Raw genomic sequence first — 23,898 nt, 5'->3', positions numbered from 1 at the left:
TTTAAATCGTGACGCATAGTCGTCAATAAGTCTACCATGTTTAGATTAGGTTTGATATAAAGCATCAGTCTTGAATTTCCCAGTCCTAGCTTCCTGTAATACCGGCCGGAATATAACTGAATGCCGCTCGCACATTCATTATTGTTTCATGGCCTATATTAGGGACTCTGTTGACGCCTGTCTCGGCCCACATCCAGATAATGCAATTACTCTAGGTATGAGTATGTATAAATACTCTCTCAGCCAGCAGCAAATTTCAACTCTGCCCGTTAAACTAATAAGCAATTATGCTACCATTATACTTTCATGTTCTATGAGAGCATACGATATATAAACAGTTGTTAACTATATATGAAGGCCTTGAAACTATTTGTCCTATGGATTTAAAAGCAAAACTAACAGGATAGTATTATTTTGACCTTATGTTAATAAGCATTTACAATAAAATTATTTTTTCAAAGCTATTTAATTAAAGCTACTAATAAACGTCTTGAACACTTAAATGCATTATGTTTTACGTCTGGAACTAAGCCATTAGGCGCTGCCTCAGACAAAAGAGCAACTGAGTAATGGTCAATGGTAAACCATGACGTCTTTGCCTAGAATCCAACAGCTAGCTTATTATAGATTATTATATAGATATTATACAGTTATGATGATTTTGTTCTTTCATTTCACGTAATTATACTATCATCTAATGGTATCGACCCATCTACACCTTTTACGCCCAGGACTGCTCCGGACTTTATACCTACAACGAACTCTGTATCGTTGTAATTCTGCTCACTTCGACGAGAAGCAAGTTAACTATAGTCTATCCCGCAAGAGTCCTCTCTCGTGATCAGCGCCTGGGAAAGCCCCGCATAAAAATATGACTTTTTCTTTGTCGAAAGATCTGAAATTATTTTTTATTGTTGGATTAACATTCGCAAAATACGTACAATTTTGTATATTATTCTTATACTGTTCTCCCAGTTTTTGAGAAAACGAGCTTAGAAAAAGGACTGTGTTCTAAGCACAAATTAGAGGACAGGTTTATTGGATAAGTTAGTTTCTTAACTTAATGGACCTTCTTAAGGTATAACATATATTTTGCGCTTAGAGTATCTCACGAACCCACTAGTAAATAGCATAGCAGACGAGATTCTGCATATTAGATGGCCCATACAAAAGTCCCTGATGTTTAGGTATGTGCTATGAAACCAAGAGACCTACCAGACACACTAAGATAATTAGCTAATACTAAGTTCGTAACGACGACAATCGGCTAAGTAATGCGAGAAGGCAAAAATTGTGTTGATTATCATTATTAGTAAATTACTAAAATGAAAAGATAAGTGTAAAAACACCAAAATCATTCTAACATCACAAGTAGTATAATAATGTCACAGATTACACTGTTGGCCTACCAATTTTCGATTTATGTGCCTTAAAAAGGTCCGGAAACGGGGAATCTGATTGCTCAGATCATGGTACGATCGACCGATGGGTTCGTCACGCGTCCCTTTACTTGGCACTTTAAGCAATCTAATGCGTTTTTTTTTATCGGTTATTATACATCAAAGAAGCGCCCGTACTTCCTCGAACCTTCAACTAATCTAATCTCCTTATGAAGATATTGTTTTTGTCGTTCTAGTACTGTTGCTGAGCCATACTTGCTAAACACAACGGAGATGTGATTAACACAGCTCGATACGCCGCAACTAGTAAGCCACACCGGCTAATTATATCTGTAAGTACGCATGTCCAGCTAACCCACCAACACTGGTCATCTTTAGCCAAATCCAATCTTTCTCCCTGGTAACTGGATTTTTCGCTCAAAACACTCGCCGTCGCCAGAAATACCTGTGTGAAAGTTCTGCATTCCTGAAAATTCCTGCGAAGCTCGTAATCATAGTCTTACTAGTTCTTTGACGCGATGACTAGGCAAACATACGTAAAAGAGCGAATCGGGGGCATACGGCGCCCTGCGTCGAAAATGATGGGAGGCACTAGAAATCGTGTTTGATCCGCATTTGATATACCGTTGTTAGGCTAACAACGGTGGAATAAGAGGAATAATAATCACAATCATCATAAGCATTACCATTATCATTAAGAGTGGCAGTATCGTCAACAGGTAACAAGCATGCACTACAACCAAAGCAACTTTACTAAATCAAGATAATCCAGCATGTCGTCCTTTGTATCGCATCTGCCAGCACTATATATCAATTAAAATCATTTTTCAGCAAAAATATTAAGGACGTCATTGTGGCGCTTGGGGTTTAAACGTGCCGGGGGGGGGGGGATCTTCTATCGATCAGCACTGTGCTAGTTGATGTTAGCGTTGCAATTCAGTACAGATATATTAGAGTTGTTGTTTATATTGTCATGGCTGCTGCTGCTGCCCCTGATGATGATGATAATTTGTGCTGCTGTGGTGGTTAGGTTTTTACGCAACCCCTCCTGTGTCGCATGCGATCGGCGCAAGTGCGTCTGCTTCCTTTTTACCTGCAGTGATTATCTGTTTTCATTACAATGGAGCTAAGGATCAGACCGACCGAAACATTGTTATACTCGAATGTGCTCGGCTGGCGACACGTTAAAGCGCGACTCACAATCGACTACACTATAGACAGCGCATCTATACGCTGTTCGGCGCAGCCTCGGCTTTGATACTGATTTCAATTCACTAATTCAGAAATTATTCCGTTTATCCTTTCGATGTTGTCGGCGCGTCGTTGCCATGTGGTTAGCGTTAGAAAATACGGGAAAAATTAGGTGCGGGTCAAGCCGATCTGCGGCCTGGTAAAGTAACGAACATCTGTGCAAGGTAACGGGCAAATGTTTTTTTCTTCGCCAGTCACTGGATCCGGCGTATTAGTGCAGTTTGCCTTTTATATACATCTCAAATGCTTAGACAACACTTTGTTCATCATCATGCTGTAATCCGAAGGTGCTTAGCCCTCAGCCTTTATCCGGGATATGTTTTTAACGAAGTTAGCGTATCCTTCCTTGTGTTAAGTTGAAAGAAGTTGTTGTCGAAAGAAGTTTTTTTTTTCGTTCCTTTTAGTTGTTTGTTGCTTTTGTCGATTACAATGCGTGAAAGAGAAGTATCGATAAACCTTCAACAGTGACTTGGTATTCATTTTACCTAGCGCCGAAGAAAAGAATATTATACGCCTTGCAGAATGCAGGCAACGATTTGTGTTTCTGAATCTATTTTGTTTTATATACAAGCAAATACATGTTAAAAGTTGACGCCGAGATATCTCACTGGAAAGATCTCCGTTCCATACTGTTACTCATGAACAGCAATATATAGAATAAGGTACCGATGTTAAATAAGTACATGAAGCATTCTGAGATTCTACTTGTGGTAATTTTATAAAGATCTCTGCCCTACAATACGTGATCTCTTAGCTTGGGCAATAATAACAATTCTTTAATTCAAATATAAACACAATACATGATGATTGTCGAGTTTTCACTTTTTGTCACCTGGTCTGCAATCGACTCGTTCATACAAGGCCGCTGATTAGTTTCTTTGAAGCAAGCCCGCTCAATTTGTCAAATTCAACCCCTTCCTAGACTTAACGTGATTTAAACCAGAAACAGTCTGCTTAGTAGACGACCGGAGTGACTTATATATGTGTATATATATATATACATATATAAGTCACCAGTAAAATTAGTCTGTAGTCATCGCGCTACAGCTGTTGATCGCATTCCGGTTGCGTTCTTGGGCAACAACGTGGTCATCTAGGGGGCATATCTTATCAACCAAGCTTACTTTACAACACCGTTCGGATATGCTAAAAAGACTTTGAAGGTAGCCGCTCGGCGACCCAGTCCGGATATGGTGGACGTCACGTTGGCCGATGGTCGTACACACATCGTCAATTACGCGGCCGATGAAAATGGAGGCCGCGCAGAAATGATTACCAACGAGCTTTGAAGGCACAGCAAGAATCAAGCTCACCAAGGAATAGGCTGCCATTGCACCTTTTTCTTAGAAATTCTTAGATTGTGCTTATCGGCCCTGTACAGGTTCAACTGTGCCAGGTTAACAACAGTTCACTGGTGCTGCCCTCGTACGGAACTTTCGCTAGACTGACTTTGGTTCTTGGCTAAATGTGTGGCCCTCTGCTGTATCGTTAGAAAACTAGATTTAAACGGAATGGTAGCTCAGGGGGCAACAGTCGAGCTGTTCTCACTTAGCACGAAGTTGAAGGACTAAAATGTTTACAGGTATGTGATACAATAGAAGTCCATTCTAACAAACCGACAGCTGTTCCGTGTTGTGCTGAAAGGTTTTGTGCTTGTATTTTTTCAGTATTTTCACACCATGATCCTACTTAGTTAGTCATCCTGCATGCATGTTTAACTAGCTCAAAGCTTTTGAATATTTCCTGATTGAGCGGAAATCTATCGTGATGATATAACTATGTTAGCTATGAGCTAACAATCCCTTTGTTTTGATTTTCCTGCTTACGAACTTTGGTTTTCATCCTATTACGTTTGTTTACGTTACGACGTTGTTTGGTTACGACGAGACCTAATAAAAATTGATTTTACGCACCTTAACGGGTGATTTTTCATCGAAAAGGAAGCCAGACTTCCCGCCGATCGAAGTTAGGCTAAAAAAATATCTATTGGTTTCATTTTTTTCTAGTCCGGTAGATTAAGGCTGAATAAGGAAAAATAGCCTACGGCCTTCATTAGCTTTCTACGGATCCTATTGATTTCGTTCCGGTGATCACCTATCTGATTGTGACAGCGTAGATTTTTTTTACTGGTTGCCAAATAAGGTAAATTAAATAACTGAATAGAGGACCGTCAAGACGGAGTAACGAAGAACGAAATAAAAGAAAAAACGGATACGCAACAAAATTAAATGTAACCAAAACCAGACATGACACCTGTATCTCACCTCTATGTAGACATCTGTCTATAACTAGATGCAGGATAGGGGGGAGTTGCTGAGATGGACTACTCACTGTTAATGGCCGTATCACTGAAGCGAGCATATCTGCTGTAGCTAGCTAAAAACACCGTGTGATAAGCATCAGTTGGTGTCTGACATGCTCGTTGGGAGCTTCTGTCTACCAATTAAAATTAGATAGGATATTTCGAGGGATCATGAACACAGAAGTCGATGCGACCCCAAAAAGACCCGTGTGCCTGAATTGTCCTGCATTTTATACACAAGGCTTTGCTTAATAATGAGCGAATCGAGATCATTACTAAAACTTTCATCAGGAAAGCGAAAAGGTTTGCGACCTGTAGTCAACTGAAAGGCACTTAAAAAGATCTATCTTTTGCTTACTACTATTGCACTCTACTGGCACACAGCGCAAACTGAATGTTGCGTCTGGAACGAAGCGGGTTTACAGGTATCAATATTTTTCCTGTTCAATGATACTACCTATTTTGTACTAAGAGCATACAAACATTTATTTGGACTCTGACTACCTATTATTGTGGCAAAGATTTGTCGGCAAAATACATAGCTTCTATCGGTTAAAGGCCGACCCATGATCGAGTTTGTAGCACCACATTCGCCTGTCCATTATGTTGAAACTAAATTTCTGGAAATTTAAACACATGTGCTATAGTCTTTGGGCGCTTTTAAATGAGTAACTTCCGGCCATGTTTAGTTTTTTCTGAAAAATGATTATGACACGAGAGTGTCAAACACCGTGCTTAAGCGTCACAACTGCCGAAGGCATTGTGACACCGAACTGTGGACCGGCGCCGGAAGTACGAGAGGTACTAACGATTTCCCGACGCACTAGCAAATCGTAGAAGCAACATTCATTGTGAGCTGCCTGTTACAGCATGTACGAATTAAAACACCACAGAAGCAAAATTTTTCATGCCAGGGAATCGCGGGGTCACACTCAGATAACAGCTCACAGAAGAGCTAGACATCTCATATGAATAGACTTAAAGAGAAGACATTGTCCAAACACCCCAGTACAGATGATGCGAGGTGGCTGCACGGGCGTCATGAGAATATGAAACTACAGTTGTCGGAGTATCGCCTCGAGCGTGAACCCAGACAGAAAAAAAACAGCAAGATCCATATCACTTACTAAACTCCTTCTCGATCCCCTTTTAAAAAACAATAAAAAAGAATTTTTGGGAAGTGCTTTTTCTGTTGCCGAACGGGAATTTTCCGGAAGATTTTTCAAAATAGGCCTAAACTCTAAAAGAACAGCTCGAGGGTTATTTAAATACAACAATACACCGACTCACATAACGCTGTTTGAAGAGCGGTTTTTGTGAAAAAATAACTCATTGACCAGATTTAGCTTTCTGTGACTAGTTTCTCTACCCAAAACTCAAAATCACCTAAAAAATAAAAATCCAAGGCACCCAAAAAATTCATGGTAGAAAATAAAACACTGCTGAGCTATCTATTTCTACGACAAAGTTTACGAGTCGTCTAGCTGTTAATGAGTGAAAAATGTAATATGTCCTAAAAAAGGTAACTGCAATTCATCCGTGTCCGGTTTAAGCATCGCCATTATTAGATTTTTTTTGGCCTGAAGTAGGGACGAGTGTTCAATGTCGAATATTTTTAATCGAATCTATCGAAGCAGCCCGTTTACACCAATACCTCTTTTCGGCTTACGTTGAGTAAGCTTGCATTTTCATGTAGGAACAGTATTATTTTCAACCATAATATATGGCTATTCCTTTGAATGAACATTGGTAGAACATTGGTAGATGTACGAAGTGCTAAGCTAAAGTTGAGCACGGAACCCCTGTTCCTGAACCAACAGACCAATTCCATATGCAAATTTAACACCAAAAACGGATGAAGCAGTATCACAGCTTGTTTTAATTATATCTTGCTTATTTCGTAATCATCGGAAGTTTTGAAAATATTGCCATCTATCTAGATGTCCATAGAAACACTATTACGTAAAAGTAGTAGAACAGCTATTATAATCCTCGCGAATCTTACAGTTAGTGCTAGCCACCCAAATGCATGTAAAGCAGATAAAGAATTCCTATTCATCCGTCAGATTTACACTAGCTAATGCCGTAGGCGCCAATATGTTACATCCTATAACATCCGAGTAAACGTGCAATGTGTTAAAGCTTTAAGCTTTAGGTGTTAGGTCACTCCTCTTAGCCCACAATTAGTTAGATCGGCAACAAATGCAAGATAAAGTAGCTCCTTGTTTTTCAGTGTTGCCTCATCCTGTTATCCATTCGTAGTCAACAATGTAATGCTCTTCTGGTCCACTTCTGAACCAGGCAAAGTCGCCAGGTTTAGGAATCAAAAATTGTGTACGTCGTCGGTGCATCTGCTCCCTGCTAATATGCGAAACATTTTTCGTAAGCACAAACACTAAGACCTATCAGTCGTCGATTGGGACGACGACCCAAGATCAAGCCTGCGTGTCAGTATTTTCATGACCTCACTGTGTACTTAACTTCCATCAGATCTGCTTGTCATTAGCATGGACCGTTTGATTAGTCGAGTATTTTGTATACTTTTTTCGGTTGAACGCTGGTCTTTCGGCATCGAGCTTGCAGGAGCAAACTGTTAGCAATACTTACACAAAGCTGGGCGCAACGTTGTACAACGGCATATCGCGCAGAGTCCATGAACTTCGATGCGCCTTTTGCCACTCGATTTTTGGGCTAGTAGTAATCGAGGCGGACTAGACTCGTCGACCTCACATATGTGTTTTGTGCCTTACACTTTTCGCTTTGACGCGTCTCCTGGCACTGGCATTGAATATTTTTCGAGTCTCGTTTTTTACTCTAGCCAGATCTGTCGCTGTTTGCCTGGTATTTTCCTTCATATATGACGCGGTCACGCCGCACGTCGCAAAAAGCTGTCAAATACGACAGATTCCCGACTAGCTGAAATGTGAGACGTCGTTCGTTAGGCACACGGAAATACACGAAGGCATAAGGTAGAGTCATGAGAGTATGGACAAAGTAATTTTGCGATGATTATCTATTCTAGGCCTTTTAACATACGGATACATTACGGAACACTCACTTTAGCATACGTGAAAAGGCTACATAGAAAGATTCTGTTGATGTACTGTAATATATTCATCATATAACGTACAGAATGAATGAGGCCGTAATTTTTGAAGAAGTGTATGAACTGCGCGGTGGTTAATTACATGATGAGTTTGTAATGTTATTTTTTAGTTAGGTATACTTCAGCTTGGAGCGAGTTTTACAAATTAAAAAAAATTAGTTCTAATTTCCAGAGAGCTTCATCATCTCATTCTGATGAAGAAAAAAAAAAACTTTTGGATTCCGATGCGTAAAATGGCTGTTCCCGACGACTTACGTCTTTCCGCCACGAAAAAAACTGTTTTTCCACAAACTCGTAAATAAATATTGCAAATCTCACAATACACATATTTCTAATCTGATCGTATTTATTATGGGCCTAAGCGGGGTACGTGTTCAGGTCCAATTTGCCACGGATCTTCTCTGTGTTGGCCGCATATGCTCAGGTGGATATTGCCACATTCCGTTGCACCTGACAGAGGTTTGTCAGATTGTCTGACCGTGCCTGAACTGAGGACTCCTATGTCTAACATGTATCCTTTTTCACATTTTGTGACGAGCTGTTATAGCTGAGGAGAGTATCCACAAACAGAATCGTTTATGAACATCCTGAGAAAGCATTTGTTAATGTTGTTTAAAAACGTATCGGATTCGAAGCTATGTCCTATAGACAGCAGTGCTATACCGACGTTCAACAGTAGTTATTTTTTTTTTATAGTAGTACTATCAAAAACTACTCCGCGCCTTGATGGGGCTGGAAAATGGGCACGTCCGCACAGTACTCTAGCTCAAACGGCCGTAGCGAAAATCGTTATAAAAGTGATTCCCCTGTCTGCTAGCGACCAAAAGGAGGCTTACAGTAAAAAAATCTGCAAGTTTATCTGCCAGCAATATTTGAAGCAATAATAATTTAAATTGGAAACCAAGCGTAGGCACGGTTTTTTTATGCTGAAAAAAGGCCGGCCGCCTAAAGCAACGGAGGCAGTACTATATAAAAACATGAAACATTTGTTTACTAAGCTCAGACTGGAGTGCCAAATAAAAGATCATAGTCATACAATTCCTACAGTTGTTATAAATAAGAATATAAATTATATGAAAATATATATATATATATTATATAAATTATATGAAAAAATTGGTCAACACCGATTGCTAGGCCCAAAATTAAACATTTAGCCAACACTGTAAAAATGCAAAGCTGTCATTCTCTCTGTTTTCGAATTGATTAGGTTTGCAGATTTGGCAATAAGAAATCATCTTTTATTATTGAACTTATAAAACGTCTACATCAGCTTTACTGTTATGCATGAAAAAAAAAAATAAGCAACACAGGGTCACAGAAAAACCCCAAATCGCTGGCGAATCTTTTAATCTTAACCTACACTGAAGTCCTACATATTTCATGTAAGCATTGCCTTCCTGATCGATAATTTGAATAATCACTTCAGCAAACCATGTTCTACAAATTGCTTGTACATAATATCTTACAGATCATAATTATGACGCTTATACACGGGCTTGTCATATATTGTTTCTTCTATTTATGCATACGTAAAAATGCAGATAAAGGTTCTGAAAAAAGGATCTAATGTATCCACTAGATGGCGCCACCAGGCCAGCCACAGCCGTTGGGTTTAGCCGGCCAACTGCATTGTCCATCCGTGTTTCTCCTCTTTCGGAGCTTCACTTGAAGTACGTAAATAAAATTTACTCTGTATTGCCGTAGTCACTAACATGCAGTAAATCGTGTCTGAACGGGCTGTATTAAAAGAGCTGTATGTACGGGTGCAATACTGCAACTACCAGACCGAAGCAGGATCGCATTGTGCTGTTTTTCTTTCTTTTAGTCAAAAAAACATTCCATTTATTGTATCAATTATACAAACACAGTAAATTCAGGCCAGATCTTACCTTGCCTTTGTGTGTTCGTTGAAACTAAGTTATTATTAACTAGGACATAAATTATTGCTGCTAATGCAGTACGGAAATCAAACTGACCTGTCGCTTTTTACATTTGACGCGACTGTTTAGACGGCTAAACCTTGGATTGAAAATAACACAGACCGTCGATGCAAGCCTTGCCATCAACCTATAGTGCAACTTGTGTGGCTAGATAAAGAAAGCCCTAGGTACTTACGTAATCGCTGACCGACGAGATCGTTTGCGCATTCGAAATGGGTCCGTAGTGGCACCAGTGTACAAAAAATGGCCTCGAATCCGTCGTTTACATTAAGTACAGCTGGCGTATTCTTTCAAACGGATACTATTATCCGCTAGCCGTAAGGTCAAGGTGTTGCCTTTTAATTTGGACTTTTGAAAAAAGTTATTTTCAGTTAATTCGAGCGAAAATGAACTAGAAGGAAACCGTGGGCGACAGCGATGGATGGTAGGAAGTAGTGGCAACGATAGGACCTTGTGCGTTTAAACCTATACAAAAATGCACTGTCGACCTTTTCCACACCTGATCTACCTGTTATTTACACATCTGAGTTGGCGCAGCCACGCTTCAAAACACCAGGCAGAAAAGCCATAGCAACGGTCAAAACCGGCGAAAAGAACCCCATACCACGCAGGGTCCTCTTCATTAAAAGAATTCGTTGTCCTCATCTAAGGGAACGCTAAGCCATACGTCCGTTACATAGTTACGGCATCTTTTGCTTTGATTGAAGTGAATGGTATTTATTCCGAAATATTTGATTCCAATATCACCTTCCGCTGATCACATGCGTTTGCTGTACGGGTCTATATATAATATACTATACGAGGCTCCGAGCTTCTAATTTACACTTTATTTTGACTTTAGGTGTGCCACCTAACCGTGTGGCAGACTTATGTACGTTCCTGTCAAGGTTGGCTCACAAAACGTTCATGATCCGTCGTCTAAAGCAAAATGCTATAATCCAAAATAGGCATTAATCAGTATGGCTTTTCCTTTCCGACTTTGTTTTTGCTTTCAGTTAGCTTTATGGCTTGCCACGGGGAAGCGATGTTTCCGTAATTACTAGAATAATAAAATGTTATATAGAAAAAGGTAAAGAACAGACTTCGTCCAAGGAACAAGGGAAATCCCGCTACTCATGAATTTCTCATGCCTGCACGATCACCAACTGTAGAATCCACAGCTAACTGAGAAACCAGCAAAATATCTTTTCGGTTTGCCCTTTGGCTCGGGCGTCAAAAGCATTAGAGGCGTCTACATAAGTGCACACAGTGCAGGGTTCCGGGACTAACCAGAACTTTGTGCATTCACATAGGCTGGACACAACTGTAAAGTGACGAATTTAGTACCATATCCTGCTGCCCCCAGGACTCCACTTGCTGTCCCCTAACAACTGCTTTGTTGGATTAAGCGAGAAAGCTAGATAGATCAATATCGTAAAATAAACGCAAACGTCCGCACATCTATATTTAGGTACGCACGTCCAACGAAAAGCAACGCTCGACAGTAGACGAGAGATCCTCCATTATTTTATGCATTTTTCTTGTCTAGCCGATCTTATTTCGCATCACTAGCGCTGTTGCTGTTGGTACCAGTGGTGGCACACCATTAAAAAATTTTAGGATGCCTCTGGACGGTAACCCCTAAAGATCTTCAGTTTTTCAAGGATATCAGACACCTCTTATTTTTCTTTTCCTCCTTTCTATCTGTCTTTTCTGGCCTATGTCTGTTAAGGGGGTTCTTTGGCGACGCGCTGGCTACGGCGGTCCACAAGGCTCCCTCCAGTCCCCAACGAGCTTGTGCCTGTAATACTGTATTCCTGCAAGGCTATCTGGTCGCGTTACCGTCACTGAGTGTCCTTGTCAGTCCTTCCCCTTCCATTTCTACGACTTCAGGCAAGTACTGTCAGGTTTACCCATTGTCGTAACCGGCCAACGGCGTTTCGAGAAAGTGATGCGTTTTTAGGGTATCCTGGCTAAGCTTCGGTTTTCCTCAAAGGCTTCTTCTTCACTCGGGTTTCATCTGCCTCTTGAATTCCGATTCGGTCTGCCTTTGGCTGCCCTTAATGCCCCCCCCCCCCCCCCCCCTGCTTTCTACTACATATGCTTTATCTCAGTGTACATTTCAGCCACTCTCTCTTTTTCATTTCTTCAATCTTCTCAGTATTTCTTCTCTTTATCTTTTTCGTTCTTTCAGCTCGTATCCTCCCTAAGGAAAAAGCCAAGCGGCTAGAAAGTGGCTCCGCCCACTCAAACTGGGTCGGAGGATTCCCAGCCATCGAGAGTCGGCTACTGCTAGCCTGCCCGACCCAACTGTTCCTGACAGGGGATCTCTGTTGGTTGTCTATTCCTTTGTTCCAAAAATAGCCCAGTCGGACTATTTCAAGGACTGCGCCAAATACCTCTCCCGCCTTTCAACCTCCCTGCCGCTCCGGATCCCGGTTTTGCCCACCTCCATTGTCCCTGCCCCTTGCCTTTGACATTTCCATGTTCTGTCCATGGTCTTGGGACACTTACCTACTTCGGCCTGCTCGTGGTCCTACTTTCCAGCTTCTTACAACCTACACATGTGCGTACATTGGGCTGTGTCTAACTGTATGTATTTGTTTGTGTATATGTGTTAGTCGCCACAGGGGCTTCGAGTGAGGCTTCTGTGGGCCTTACTCGGATGGCAGTGGAAGCTTTCATACGTTGAGCTCGTGCGGACTGCGACCGCTCATCCATTGGCACATGTTGCGCTTCGTGCTAGTAAGCTTTACAGAAATCGTGCAGGTTGTTACTCAGATCTTGCCTGACCGCTCTATTACAACATTGCGGAAAACAAGAAGCAGATGGCTATCGGGGCTTGCCGGAGCCAAACAAGGCGAAATGCTATACAATAGCGAAAGTTGGGCTCCCAAGGATTATTTATCTAGAAATGACAAAATCAAAGCAGAGTTCATAACCTTGAAAATCCATTTAGGATGTTTTTAGTGGTCTTGGCGTACCAAGCTAGTACATCGGCTTTGGAGGGCATTAGGCAGGTGCCTACATCCACATCAGCCCGCACTAATTAAATTGTATTTGTATTTGATAGTAACCGCTTTTTGGTAGTAAGTATTGTTTCGTCTTTGTCTTTTCTCTAGTGCGGCATATTACAGTTATTAAGATGATAATGGTGATCATTATTATTTATTATATTTCAGCAGTTACTATTACCGTCTGTGGTTGCTGCGGTGAATGCGGTGAAGAGTATGAAAGTTGAAGTTGTATTTTTTAGAACTTGACATATACATCTAGAAATGTACATTTAGCCTGGGAACGAGAGGTAAATAGCGGACGTTATAAGACGGAGCGGATAATCGTACAGTAATATAGAAACAAATAACAGGTGCAAATAATGTTTTCTTTTTTTGTTTACCTTCTCTCGTCGACCGCCAGCTTGTGTCAATTGCCGGCCGATGCTGAATGACCGCATACGGTACCCTACGCATTTTAGATATTGTATATTTGCGTTATCCAATAATGCTCTATTTAACAATAACTATGCGCGGTGTTTTTTAACTCGTGCTGATATCGATTCGGACGTCGAAAGGCGCAATACCCGAAATAAAACACCCGCTTTCCAAAGCGAATCCTGATTACTCGTCTCGGATCGATTCCTACGTTCTTTCCGTAACGCTGACGGCTGGTAGCCGTAGTACCTATACGAGAACTTTTGACCAGGAAACGGGAAAAGTGCGCCGCCAATGTCTATAATGGTACGTCTTTCGTAAAAATACCTTTCAACGCCCTCCACATGTAGTTTATCGAAGGAATCGATTCGCTATTCTTCCATCGTCTTCAGATACTCTAGCAGGACTCACAGCGAAAGCCCGAAGCTAACCTACATGTGCCGGCCACAAAAGAAGGATTGTAAAATCCTGAAACAACGAGAAGTAGCCTTTACGCAATCAACGAACTAAGTCAGAATTTGCAGAAATAATGTTACTTCTCTGTCTCTAGCCTTGAGACGAATAGAACGGGTCTACTATAGATGTTTGTACTATACTGTGCAAGATACCGTATTTAAGCCGTTGTATTACTTACGCAACAAAGACATGAATACAGCTTTTTGCCATCCTAAACACCTAGAGACGGAACATCGGCTAAAAAGGATAAACTTAGAAAAAGAGTCAGCTACCAACTTTTTTCAACTCACGTTTGAGCCTTGCCCGGTGTCTCTTCTTTTGCCGCATTTTATTTCATACGAAAAAAAACTAAATAGTAATATTATTTCGAAAAAAAAAACGACAGTCACACGACAATGAGTTACCAAAAAGAATACAGCAAAGCAATAGATATTCAAAAGAAAATAGTTCTTACTTGTCTTACTGCCTCGGGAGCGTAAGTTTCAGTGCTCCGCTAAGCGTCTGAGCGCACGCTAATATGGAGAGTCTTTTTATCGCTCGTTCAAGTCATTCAGAAAAAACAACAGCGTATAAATGCGCGTATAAAGATACAGGTTGAAAGCCTAACCTCGGTGACGATACGTCGATCAACTGAGAAGGGGAAAAAACCCAAAAGCCACGAGCCTTTTCCGCTGGACAGGTAGTTCCTCCCGATCCGTGTGATCAATTGTACCAATATGGATGATACCTGTGGTGCATCTAATAGCAGAGCCATATTTTCGGAACCTCCAAGCAGTCATCGATTGCCTCTCTATTTATTTGTCCGTATGATATGAACCTATACTTTTTACGGCAGTGGCTGCTCAGCGGGCCCGGAGGAATTTTCGAGAAAGCGAATTTACAACAGAGGTCCGATTTAATACAAGGCCCAGCTGGGATAGGAGGCCAGCTGACGCCGTTTTCACGTTTGATCGAGGGAGCCAGGCGCGTCAACGTTAGCGACGAAAACTGTGGACGAGGACAGGCAATGTGTGCCGTATTTCCGTTTAGAAACGAACTCGGCGAGGAGGGAAAAGCGCGGGAAAGCAAAAATTTTGGGTTCCGTGGTTCGACCGCGGAACGAAGAACGCGAATGAAGTGGGAAGAGTCCGAGGAGACACTTTTCTTTAGTGTACGGCTGCTACTGCTATCAACCGATTGGTTAGGTATTTACGTTATTGGTTTCTATTTTTTTCTTTCACTCTATGGCTATTTCTTTTGTAAGACCAAGTCAAAGGCCTGTGTGACTGAAAAGGGGTAGTCAGATAGGCCTTGTCTGACTTATCATGCATTCGAGTTTTTACAGTAGATTTATAAAATGGGCCAGAAACAACCAGCAGGTTTTTTTTGCAATTATTAACCCATTCTTCTTTTTTGATAGTAATAATTCCTATTATTTCATGCCGGGGTTATTTTACAAAAATAGCAAAAAGCGTAACATTACCGAGTATAAAGGAAATCATACAGGCTTAACTGAACAGTGGACTTGGGCGCAGGTGAGCCCCGAAGTGGTACCTATTTGTTTATTTCGGAATGGTGCGAGACTCTTCTGACGGACACTAGGGCCGCTGTAGCGGCACGACTAAGAAATACTGACATTAAGAGCGAGACAAAGTATCCCGTTAGTAGCGAGGCGAAGCCTAAACTCAATGGCGGCACTCGCAAGACTTGGTCTGGCTAACAATTAGAGGCTTGAAAAGCATCGTATAATAATAAGAGAGATAAGAGTGAATGAGATAAAAAAAGAAAAATAAAAAGCAACGCGATACACATACATGTTCTAACACCTGAATAAGGGTGTTAAATAAAATTGCTCGTCTTTCGAATAGTACTGGGAGGACAGCTCCCACCTGCCTACGATTAGTATCCTGTTCGAGGCGAAACGACTAAGAAAAGTAGTAGACTTAAGACCTAGCATTCATTCAGACACAAAGAAAATTATGTGAGAACGAAGGCCAGAGATTCTTATGCGCTACTGGGTTACATTCTTTGTTCATTGTCTGAAAAGGAAGGTTACGTCTACAACGAAACATGACAGTGGTCTTTCTCCTCGACTGAGAAGGTCAATCCGGTCTTACTAGCCTCCCTTTGCAGCAAAACCCAGCACTGAAAGGCTAACCAGCATACGGTTCATGTCTAGCAATCTCTATGAAGCACGATAGATTGCATTATAATCTTTCTGGAACTACACAGAATAAATTCAAAGACGAAGTGTAATAAATAATCATCACGAGTTGTAGTCTTCTAAGAGGAGTTAGCGAAGACACATGTTTGCTTGGCACAAGCCCACAATGTGCTCATCTCGTCCATTGGTTTTAAGAAGATTGTGGAAAAATTGCCAACCTACAAAACGTGTACTCCAATATACTAATTACGAGGTGAGTATAAGTCATTTGAACAACTGTCATATTTAAGACTTTCATAACTTCCTGTTAATGATCCTTTCCAATCAAGAGGTTTTCCATTGCAACCTATTGCACATAATTGCAAAATACTTGTAGCATTATTTTTGCAGTTTGGTTGTATGGCAAGTAGATTTTATACCTAACTAAATTATTGAGCAATTTTCTATAAGAACAATTCATTTAGCACCTCAGTGCGGGATGTTTCTAAAGTAGCCCTTTTCAGCCTATAAGTATGGCAGTTCGTTCATGGTAGGCCGCTCCGCTCCGTTTATGAATCAGGTCTAGATTACTTACACTAATATGTAAACTCAAATAAAGTCGTCAAATCCTAAATAAACACTTCAGGAACCACATGACTTGCACGCGAAAAAAAGTTTTTTTCTCGCAAATACAATGAATACTTTCAAGTTATTCTTGCCTATTGCATAACATGTCTATGAAGAGAGAAGCGTGTGCAAAATCGATTTTCTCGAAAGCTCGAAATCAACGATAAATTTAAGGAACAAACCTAAAAATAGATATATTTTAAAAAATTATTCGATATAACTAACATATGACGAAGAACAGGCACAGGCAACTCAAAATACACATTTAAAATTCTTTGCTTTTCCTAACTGGTAGGTTCCGGTCACAGATGTTTCATGCCGTAAAAATCCGAGAGCTAACACAAAGACATTTCTTGTTTCGTTCATCTTCTACCTCAAGGATACTTTCCTGAAGGCTAGGAATAAATGTCTTATCAGTATTCGCCTATGGGGTGACGTAAACTAGTAAAAATGCCAATTTAGATCAAAGCGGGTTTTCGGAAACACTGGACCTTTCCCTAAGCAAGGACCTAGGAACGTCTTAATAGACCCATGCAAATGTGGGTCTTGTAAGCACTGCGTAAAAGGTATCAGAATGGAATTTACCACACCAACATCAAATTACTGGTGGCCATATGAAAGGATCATAGGCAAATCTCGAATGTTCATAGCCTGACAGCGACCTACGTGCGGCCTCACATATAATTTGAACCTATTTTGAAAGCCAACGTCAGATACATCAAATAAAATGGATTGCATTTAACAAAATATTGGGAGAAAAAAAGCTATATAATTATTATCTCTAGTGACTTACTGAGCATAGACGTCGGTTAGTCGGATCAAGCTCCGGAGCCCCGTGTGCGTGTAAACGATATCGTGTAACAGAAGCTCGAGGTGTTTTAAGTACAACTGAAGTTTTAGGCAGAGGCCATTAGCAACAATATGATAGAATTCTATGTTATCTGTATATAACTGATGGTATCTGTACATAAATAATGATAGTCGAAAACGGCTAACACAGCTCTCAACTCTCGTTCACTGCTCACTTGACGAGGTTCACTCCATGGAGCAGTGAACGCTTCCAAAAGCTCCTATAGCTTATTAAGCACAGACGTAGAGCATAACGAACGAGTTGAACAGATATTTGCGTCATATGGCTGTGGACTTTTACCGGTACTGCAAAAGTAACAGAAAAAGGGTACGTCTACCAATGTACGGTTCTCCGAGGCAAACCTTCACGCGTGACAGCTAATTCTGTTGCCATCTAGCTTTCCAATCTCAGCTATTTAATGAAATACTTAGGAAAAATGTATCAAATCAACAAAGATGAACGAGCACAGCGGTTGCTTCAACTGAAACCCCCTACTGATAGCATTTTTTCGGAAGCTCATCAACAAAAAGATAAACCAGCAAACATTTAGTCTAATAATATTGGCTGAAAACATAAGCCGTTATGTAAAGTGGCAAATTTCCGGGTCGAGATTTAGCTAGTGGATAATGGACACCTAAAGAGAAAGAATCTAGCCAATATTTTTTGGTTCCACACTTCGCGACCTATAATTCAAGTTACATGGTATCCTCAGATGATAAGCTTCAGGTTTCATAAAAAGGCTTCATTGTGCTCAGCTGTACGAAAATTGCTATATATGCTACTACAGAGATTTTAACAAGATTTTCTGAGACATACGATTGCTGCTACGTTTATCGTAAATCAATCTAGAACACTTCTTGGTATGGATCCGTATTTCAGTGGAGGCGAAGCCGGTATCTGGGCTCGCATCGTGAGCCAGCTTTGCAAAACCTACGTGTTCGAATCTGAATAGGCACGCGAAAATTTTGTACGAATATATTTCTCTTGCGACAATGTCCACATGAAAGGAGTAACTGAGACCAAGTAGAAGGGACACGTAAAGGAGTTACGTGGCTGCGAAACCGATCGCGCACACCTGTTGTCGGAAGAGACATACAAATTGTGTCCAGTACCCGTGACTGGGAGGACATCCGAATTTTTCTTACGGACCATCTTAAATAGATTCTATCGCTCTATACCTAAATTATTATTATTATACATAAATATATGCAAAGTACCCGGAATAGAAACAAAACAGCTTCTGTTTCATCCGGCGCTTTAGGATATAATTTTTGACGAATGGGTATGGACGTTGCGCAGGATAGAAATGGTAATCATGGCAATCAATAGCGGTCTGCTACTGACTATTCAATTGCGTCTGTCCCATTACTTTTTATAGCTGGAACAGTAGCTGTATTTGACTATATAGCTGAAATGAAGAGAAGCATTTGTGTCGACGCAAACGCCTAGCCATAGAAAAATCGTACTGTTCAAAGCAGGGCAAATATACAAGGAACTATTACTAGAAGCAAAAGTCAGGTTAAATATGGCACAGTCTACGCCTGCTCGTTATTTATTGATCCTTCATTAACCTCTATAATGTGCGTTTCTTAGCGTCATACCGCCAGTCAACTCAACTTGGTAATTTTATCTTCTGCAGCAATACTTAACGGCATTTTACCAGAGGTAAGACTCGAAAATATTTATAGATGATCGAACTACGTGTGTGCACGAACAATTTACCGCCCACGATTTTCGAAAATGTTCGTTGTACGCGTGCGCGTGCGCGTGTGTGTGTCAACTACGTCACTATGAGATCGTTCTGAACTACGCTAGTTTATATAAAGTTCTTCTCGTACGATTCGATGAACGCGTACGGTAAACGCGTCATCAATGCATTTCCGCGCCCTCGATTCAGCTGTACCCATCTTTACTGCAGTTAGACAGGAAGGAAATCGTCATAATGGAAACTATCGGAACAGCTTTGAAGGTTGTTGCCTAATGCCTACTTGTACTCTTCCAGCCGCTAGAAGTAGACTTGGTCCATATTCTTATTAATATTGTATTACTGAAGGAATAATATAAGCTATATCTAGATATAGCCTAGGTATAGCTAGATGATTTTACGTTCTGAGTCGCGTACGACTCACGTCAGGTCGTCGTTGGTATCATTCGAAAGCAGAGGTCTGACAATAATTGATGGGCTATAATTGTTAAAATGATTTCATTTAGACTTCAGGATAGAGCGCCTCGAAGATCTATTTTACAACTTTATTCTGTCTGTGTTACAGGAAAAAGCAGCGCAAAGGTGACTCTGCTGGATATTTTCTAGAAATTTGGCGTCAAAGATGCTCCTTGCAGTGCTAGAGTGATTAGAAAAAAACTGATGAAGTTAGTACGAAAGCCGAGCAAGATCAACGTGTGAGTAGCAATGATGTCGTCAGAGGGCCGAATCAACCAATTCTTGAACCCGCTTAAAGAAAGTTAGCTTCAAAGAAGTCTCGACGTGTGAAAGTGCCACGAAGTTAACGCAAAACGGGTTACTCGATCGCATTTCGTTATAAAAACGCAACGAGATCGAGCCATTTTCAAAACGGCTGATTACGGATGATGAAAAGTAGATTATATAATAAAGTAAAAATGTGTTTGACAACCTGTGGCAAGGCTCAGCTCAGGTTGACGACAACGAAAACGATGCTATATGTTTAATAAAATTGTGCATTGTAGGTCGCCACCAGCTGGCTTAATGATCGAATTGAACCCCTCCTGTTAATGACTAACTAGACTACAACACACTATTGCAAAAGGTCGATCGGAAATAGTGAATAGAGTAGCATCGTCTTCCATCACAAAAATGCCAGACCACTAGGTACTTGGGAAAAATTGGGAGGGGAAATCTTTGTGCAGTCTTGCACCATCAGGTTATCATCGTTTTGGTCTCAGCAAGACCCCTTAATAATGTTCATTTAGTTTCAATGGAAAGATAGCGCAAGGTTATCAATAAAAATAATATGTAACAATATTTTAAAATTTAAAGAATGTTTGCTATTTTTCTGGCCTAAAAACGGTCAATACTTTTCAAGCCAATACGGATGTTTTTAACAAGCAAGTTGGTCGATAGACTTACATTTAATTGTTACTACTATTTTACTATACCAGATAATGACATTAACATTTATAATATATATAAGCAGATACCCAATAAAAATCGCATTTTCGAATCCTTTAAAGGAACTAGATCGCACCTGTTCGAAATGGTGTACCTATTATACCTTTATTTTTAGTCATATTTCAACTTTTTATTATCTCTTCGGATGTTCTCTTCTACCCCCAAAAGCTGTCACTGCTCCCCTTTAGAATCATATGAACATAAATTTTAAGGCTTCACACCCGTTTGTTAACTAGGCAGTTCGCTTGTATCACACTAACTGATACGTTCCTACTAGTCTTTTTCGCTGCCTAGATAAATTACTGATATATTATAACAAAACTGTCTGCTCAGTACGGCCGAAATAACTAGTGGAGATTTTTAAACAGTTTTGGGATCGTTCCAGAAAACGTCTAGGACGGCTTTTTCCATTTGATGAGTTTTCACATTCCCAGCAAGGGAGAATGTAGGTTGGAAACCGCTGGCTTCGTTAATGCCAGATACGTATAGGAGTTGATGGAGGGTGAATGACAAGGGCGGAAAAACTGGTCATATCGTGATTTTGCACTGCGGTCGTCTCAACTATGCTCAGATTCAGGCGGTCATTGTTAACTGACACCAGAACGACAGCAAGGCCTGCGTGTCCTGCCGGCTTGACCTTGGAAGCTCAAGGAGGAACATCTACTTTTTAACGAGTTTTTATTAATACTGCTTTCGAAACTGCTAGTTAGAAACCTCTCGGATTTTAATTTCCTTGTTTATTTCACCTAGTGTGCGAAGCCATATGACAGATATTGCGGTCTGTAAATCAGTGAGTTCGCGGAGGTGGCGAACCCCAACAAGATATCCTAGTCTAGAAGGCAACGTGTGGTGAAACGGACAGGTCAAAAGCAGACTGCAAATCCATGTTTTCTACTTTATTATATTTTATTTCTCGCACGATTACCACCATTAGCACTGACAGCACCCGAACTCGGCATTCCCTCTAGTCCGTTTCGAGAGTTCTTTCTTCCAAAGCTTGTGTGACGAATGCGCTCCACAGATTACCTCTATTTAACTTGGGAAAAATGATTAAGGCCTTGGCCATAAGTAGCCAGCTGCGTCAGGCCGAATCCGTCGCTGCTGATAGTTTCGTCCTTCGTCCTGCTGTACAAGCTGCTTCCTTCTTTATAGCAATAACACACTTTTTTATTTTTCTATGTTCTTCTTTCTCTCTATTCTTTTCTGCCTTTATTTATTTTTTTTTTTCAATCTTTATCTTCTCCTTCCTTTTCTTCATGTTGTAGCAAGCCGTTGCTGAGGGTCGTTTGACCTTTCTTATGTATGTTCGCACGCTTACTATTTTAAAACCGGCAGAAACAGACGAGCTGGCAGTCGTTCAGACCCAGGTACAGGGAGCGAGTCGAATGTCTGAGCTGTGTCCATCCTTTTCCGCCTAAGCTTGGGGCTGGTAGGAAAAAGGAGAACGGAAAGGAGCTTGGGAAAAGGATTAGAAACCATGGTGGACCTCGGTTCTGGTTTCTTCGACCTCGGCTTTCCAACAGCAAACAAACGCCCATAAACCAGTACCCAGTCACCCCCGGAAACGCCGGCAACTCGCAACAGCGGGAAGAACACATAGGACCTGTGTACTGAGCTGGACGAATAGACAGACTGGGAACGAGAAATAGGGATTTCGGATTTCTGATAGAGTCAACCGACTTGCCGGATTCTACTTTTGTTACTACCACCGCCGCCACTGCCGCCATTGCCTGCCCTCGCGGAAATCCAGATAAGCGATGGCAACTGCAACAGCCATAGCACTAGAGCCCGCCACAGGGCCGGGGCAATCTCCTGGCCCCGCGCATCGTGAAGCCACCAGCAGACATAGAAACCGCATGAGCAGGAGTCACAAGAGAAGAAAGGGCAAAGGTAGGGATTTGACAGGAAACAAGAGTGAGGTGAGAGAGAGGTGATTCTTCATTGGGACCTATGAATCAGATACAAACTGTTTATGGGGGCTCCGTCGTCGCTTCCGTCTTCTCGGTCTTGTCAATTGCCACATACCATTCTAATCAAAAGCCGAGAACGGAAGCCTTCGTAGGCGTCGAACACACAAATACACGCGCATAGACAGACAGAGCCCTACAAAGTGTAAAGGGGGTTGGGAAACGCAACCAGTGAATTAACCGCTGCGTTCCACACCAACGTTCCTATGGCCAAAAAGAAACCTGTTCTACCATAAACGATCAGTCGGCGTGCGGGCTAGCTTCTGCGGAGCAAACTTCGCTGATTTGGTTCCGTTGGCAACACTGACCCAAGGGTGAGCCCTAACTAGCGCATTGCTATTTTACCTCTATGTTGAACCAAGTCTAAGCGCCCATTTGCTAACATTAAAAAACTGGCAAAATTCAGTGATATAGTGTTTGGGTGGATTAACGAGATTAAGTGATAATAATATGAAAAGCTGTGTTTGGTAGGCTTTGTGAGTTTCTTTATAATTAATGGATTTCTATTTTATGGACCAAGCGCCTTGCAGGTGTCGAAAATTTATAAATCACTGATAAAGACTGGGGATAAAGTGCCATTGATGTTGTTGACATCAAAGCTATAAGATTAAGACCCAGCGGGACATGGTAGGATGACCAGCAAATTCTACACAGACAAACCTAAAATTCAAAAGCAGATATAATTAAAATTTATATAAATTATTTGTGTACTATAGTGTTCAGGTTTTACTAAGACATACAGTTCTCGTTATAGCACAGCTCATTGTATTGAAATGTTTTGGCTATTTTATTGTGGACACGAGAACCAGGAGGCAAAGTTATAACCAAAAGTAAAAGTATAGCGGAAACGTTGTTTTAAAAACAACCATAAAATTTCCAATGTAATTTGTAAGAAATAAACAAATGACGGTGCCAAAACCGTCTATTCAAAAAATTTATAAAGCTTGCTTTCTATTTAAATAAAAATAATATTGTTCTTGCGAAATTTTCTATCGTTGGGAAATCGGCAAGGAAACTACACATAACTTAATAAAAGCTTCATAATAAAAAGTACATTTTCTAAAGGAAAAAACGTGATTTTACCCTCATCTTTCAAGTCCACTCACTGGTGTCTTGACCTAAATCGTTTTCAACCATGACATCTTTCGCATCGTTTTTATAGTACTTGAGTGGTATCTTAAATCCGTTTCCGGAAAAATGCCGGTCACCATTTCAATCGAATGTTTTAATCCATATTCTCTATCTGTACCCCTTCACTAATTTCTTTTAGCTTTGCCCGCTGTTCTGTTTTGGGCCTGTATAGTACTGAACTCGTT

At 40.9% G+C, this 23,898-nt stretch overlaps 1 long non-coding RNA gene across 1 annotated transcript; it reads left to right on the top strand.

The window, feature by feature from the left end:
* Window positions 1–2,436: 2,436 nt before the first annotated feature.
* On the top strand, window positions 2,437–12,367 carry LOC147758329 (uncharacterized). Its single transcript, XR_015325304.1, has 2 exons — window positions 2,437–4,233; window positions 12,176–12,367. It is a non-coding gene; the product is annotated as an uncharacterized LOC147758329 (long non-coding RNA).
* The last annotated feature ends 11,531 nt before the right edge of the window (window positions 12,368–23,898 follow it).

The sequence above is a fragment of the Varroa destructor genome, unplaced genomic scaffold (assembly GCF_002443255.2).
Source record: "Varroa destructor unplaced genomic scaffold, Vdes_3.0 BEIS01000001.1, whole genome shotgun sequence".
In the NCBI taxonomy this organism is placed as follows: domain Eukaryota; kingdom Metazoa; phylum Arthropoda; class Arachnida; order Mesostigmata; family Varroidae; genus Varroa; species Varroa destructor.
The sequence above is the reverse complement of the archived record's forward strand: the minus strand, read 5'-3'. Positions and strand labels throughout refer to the sequence as shown.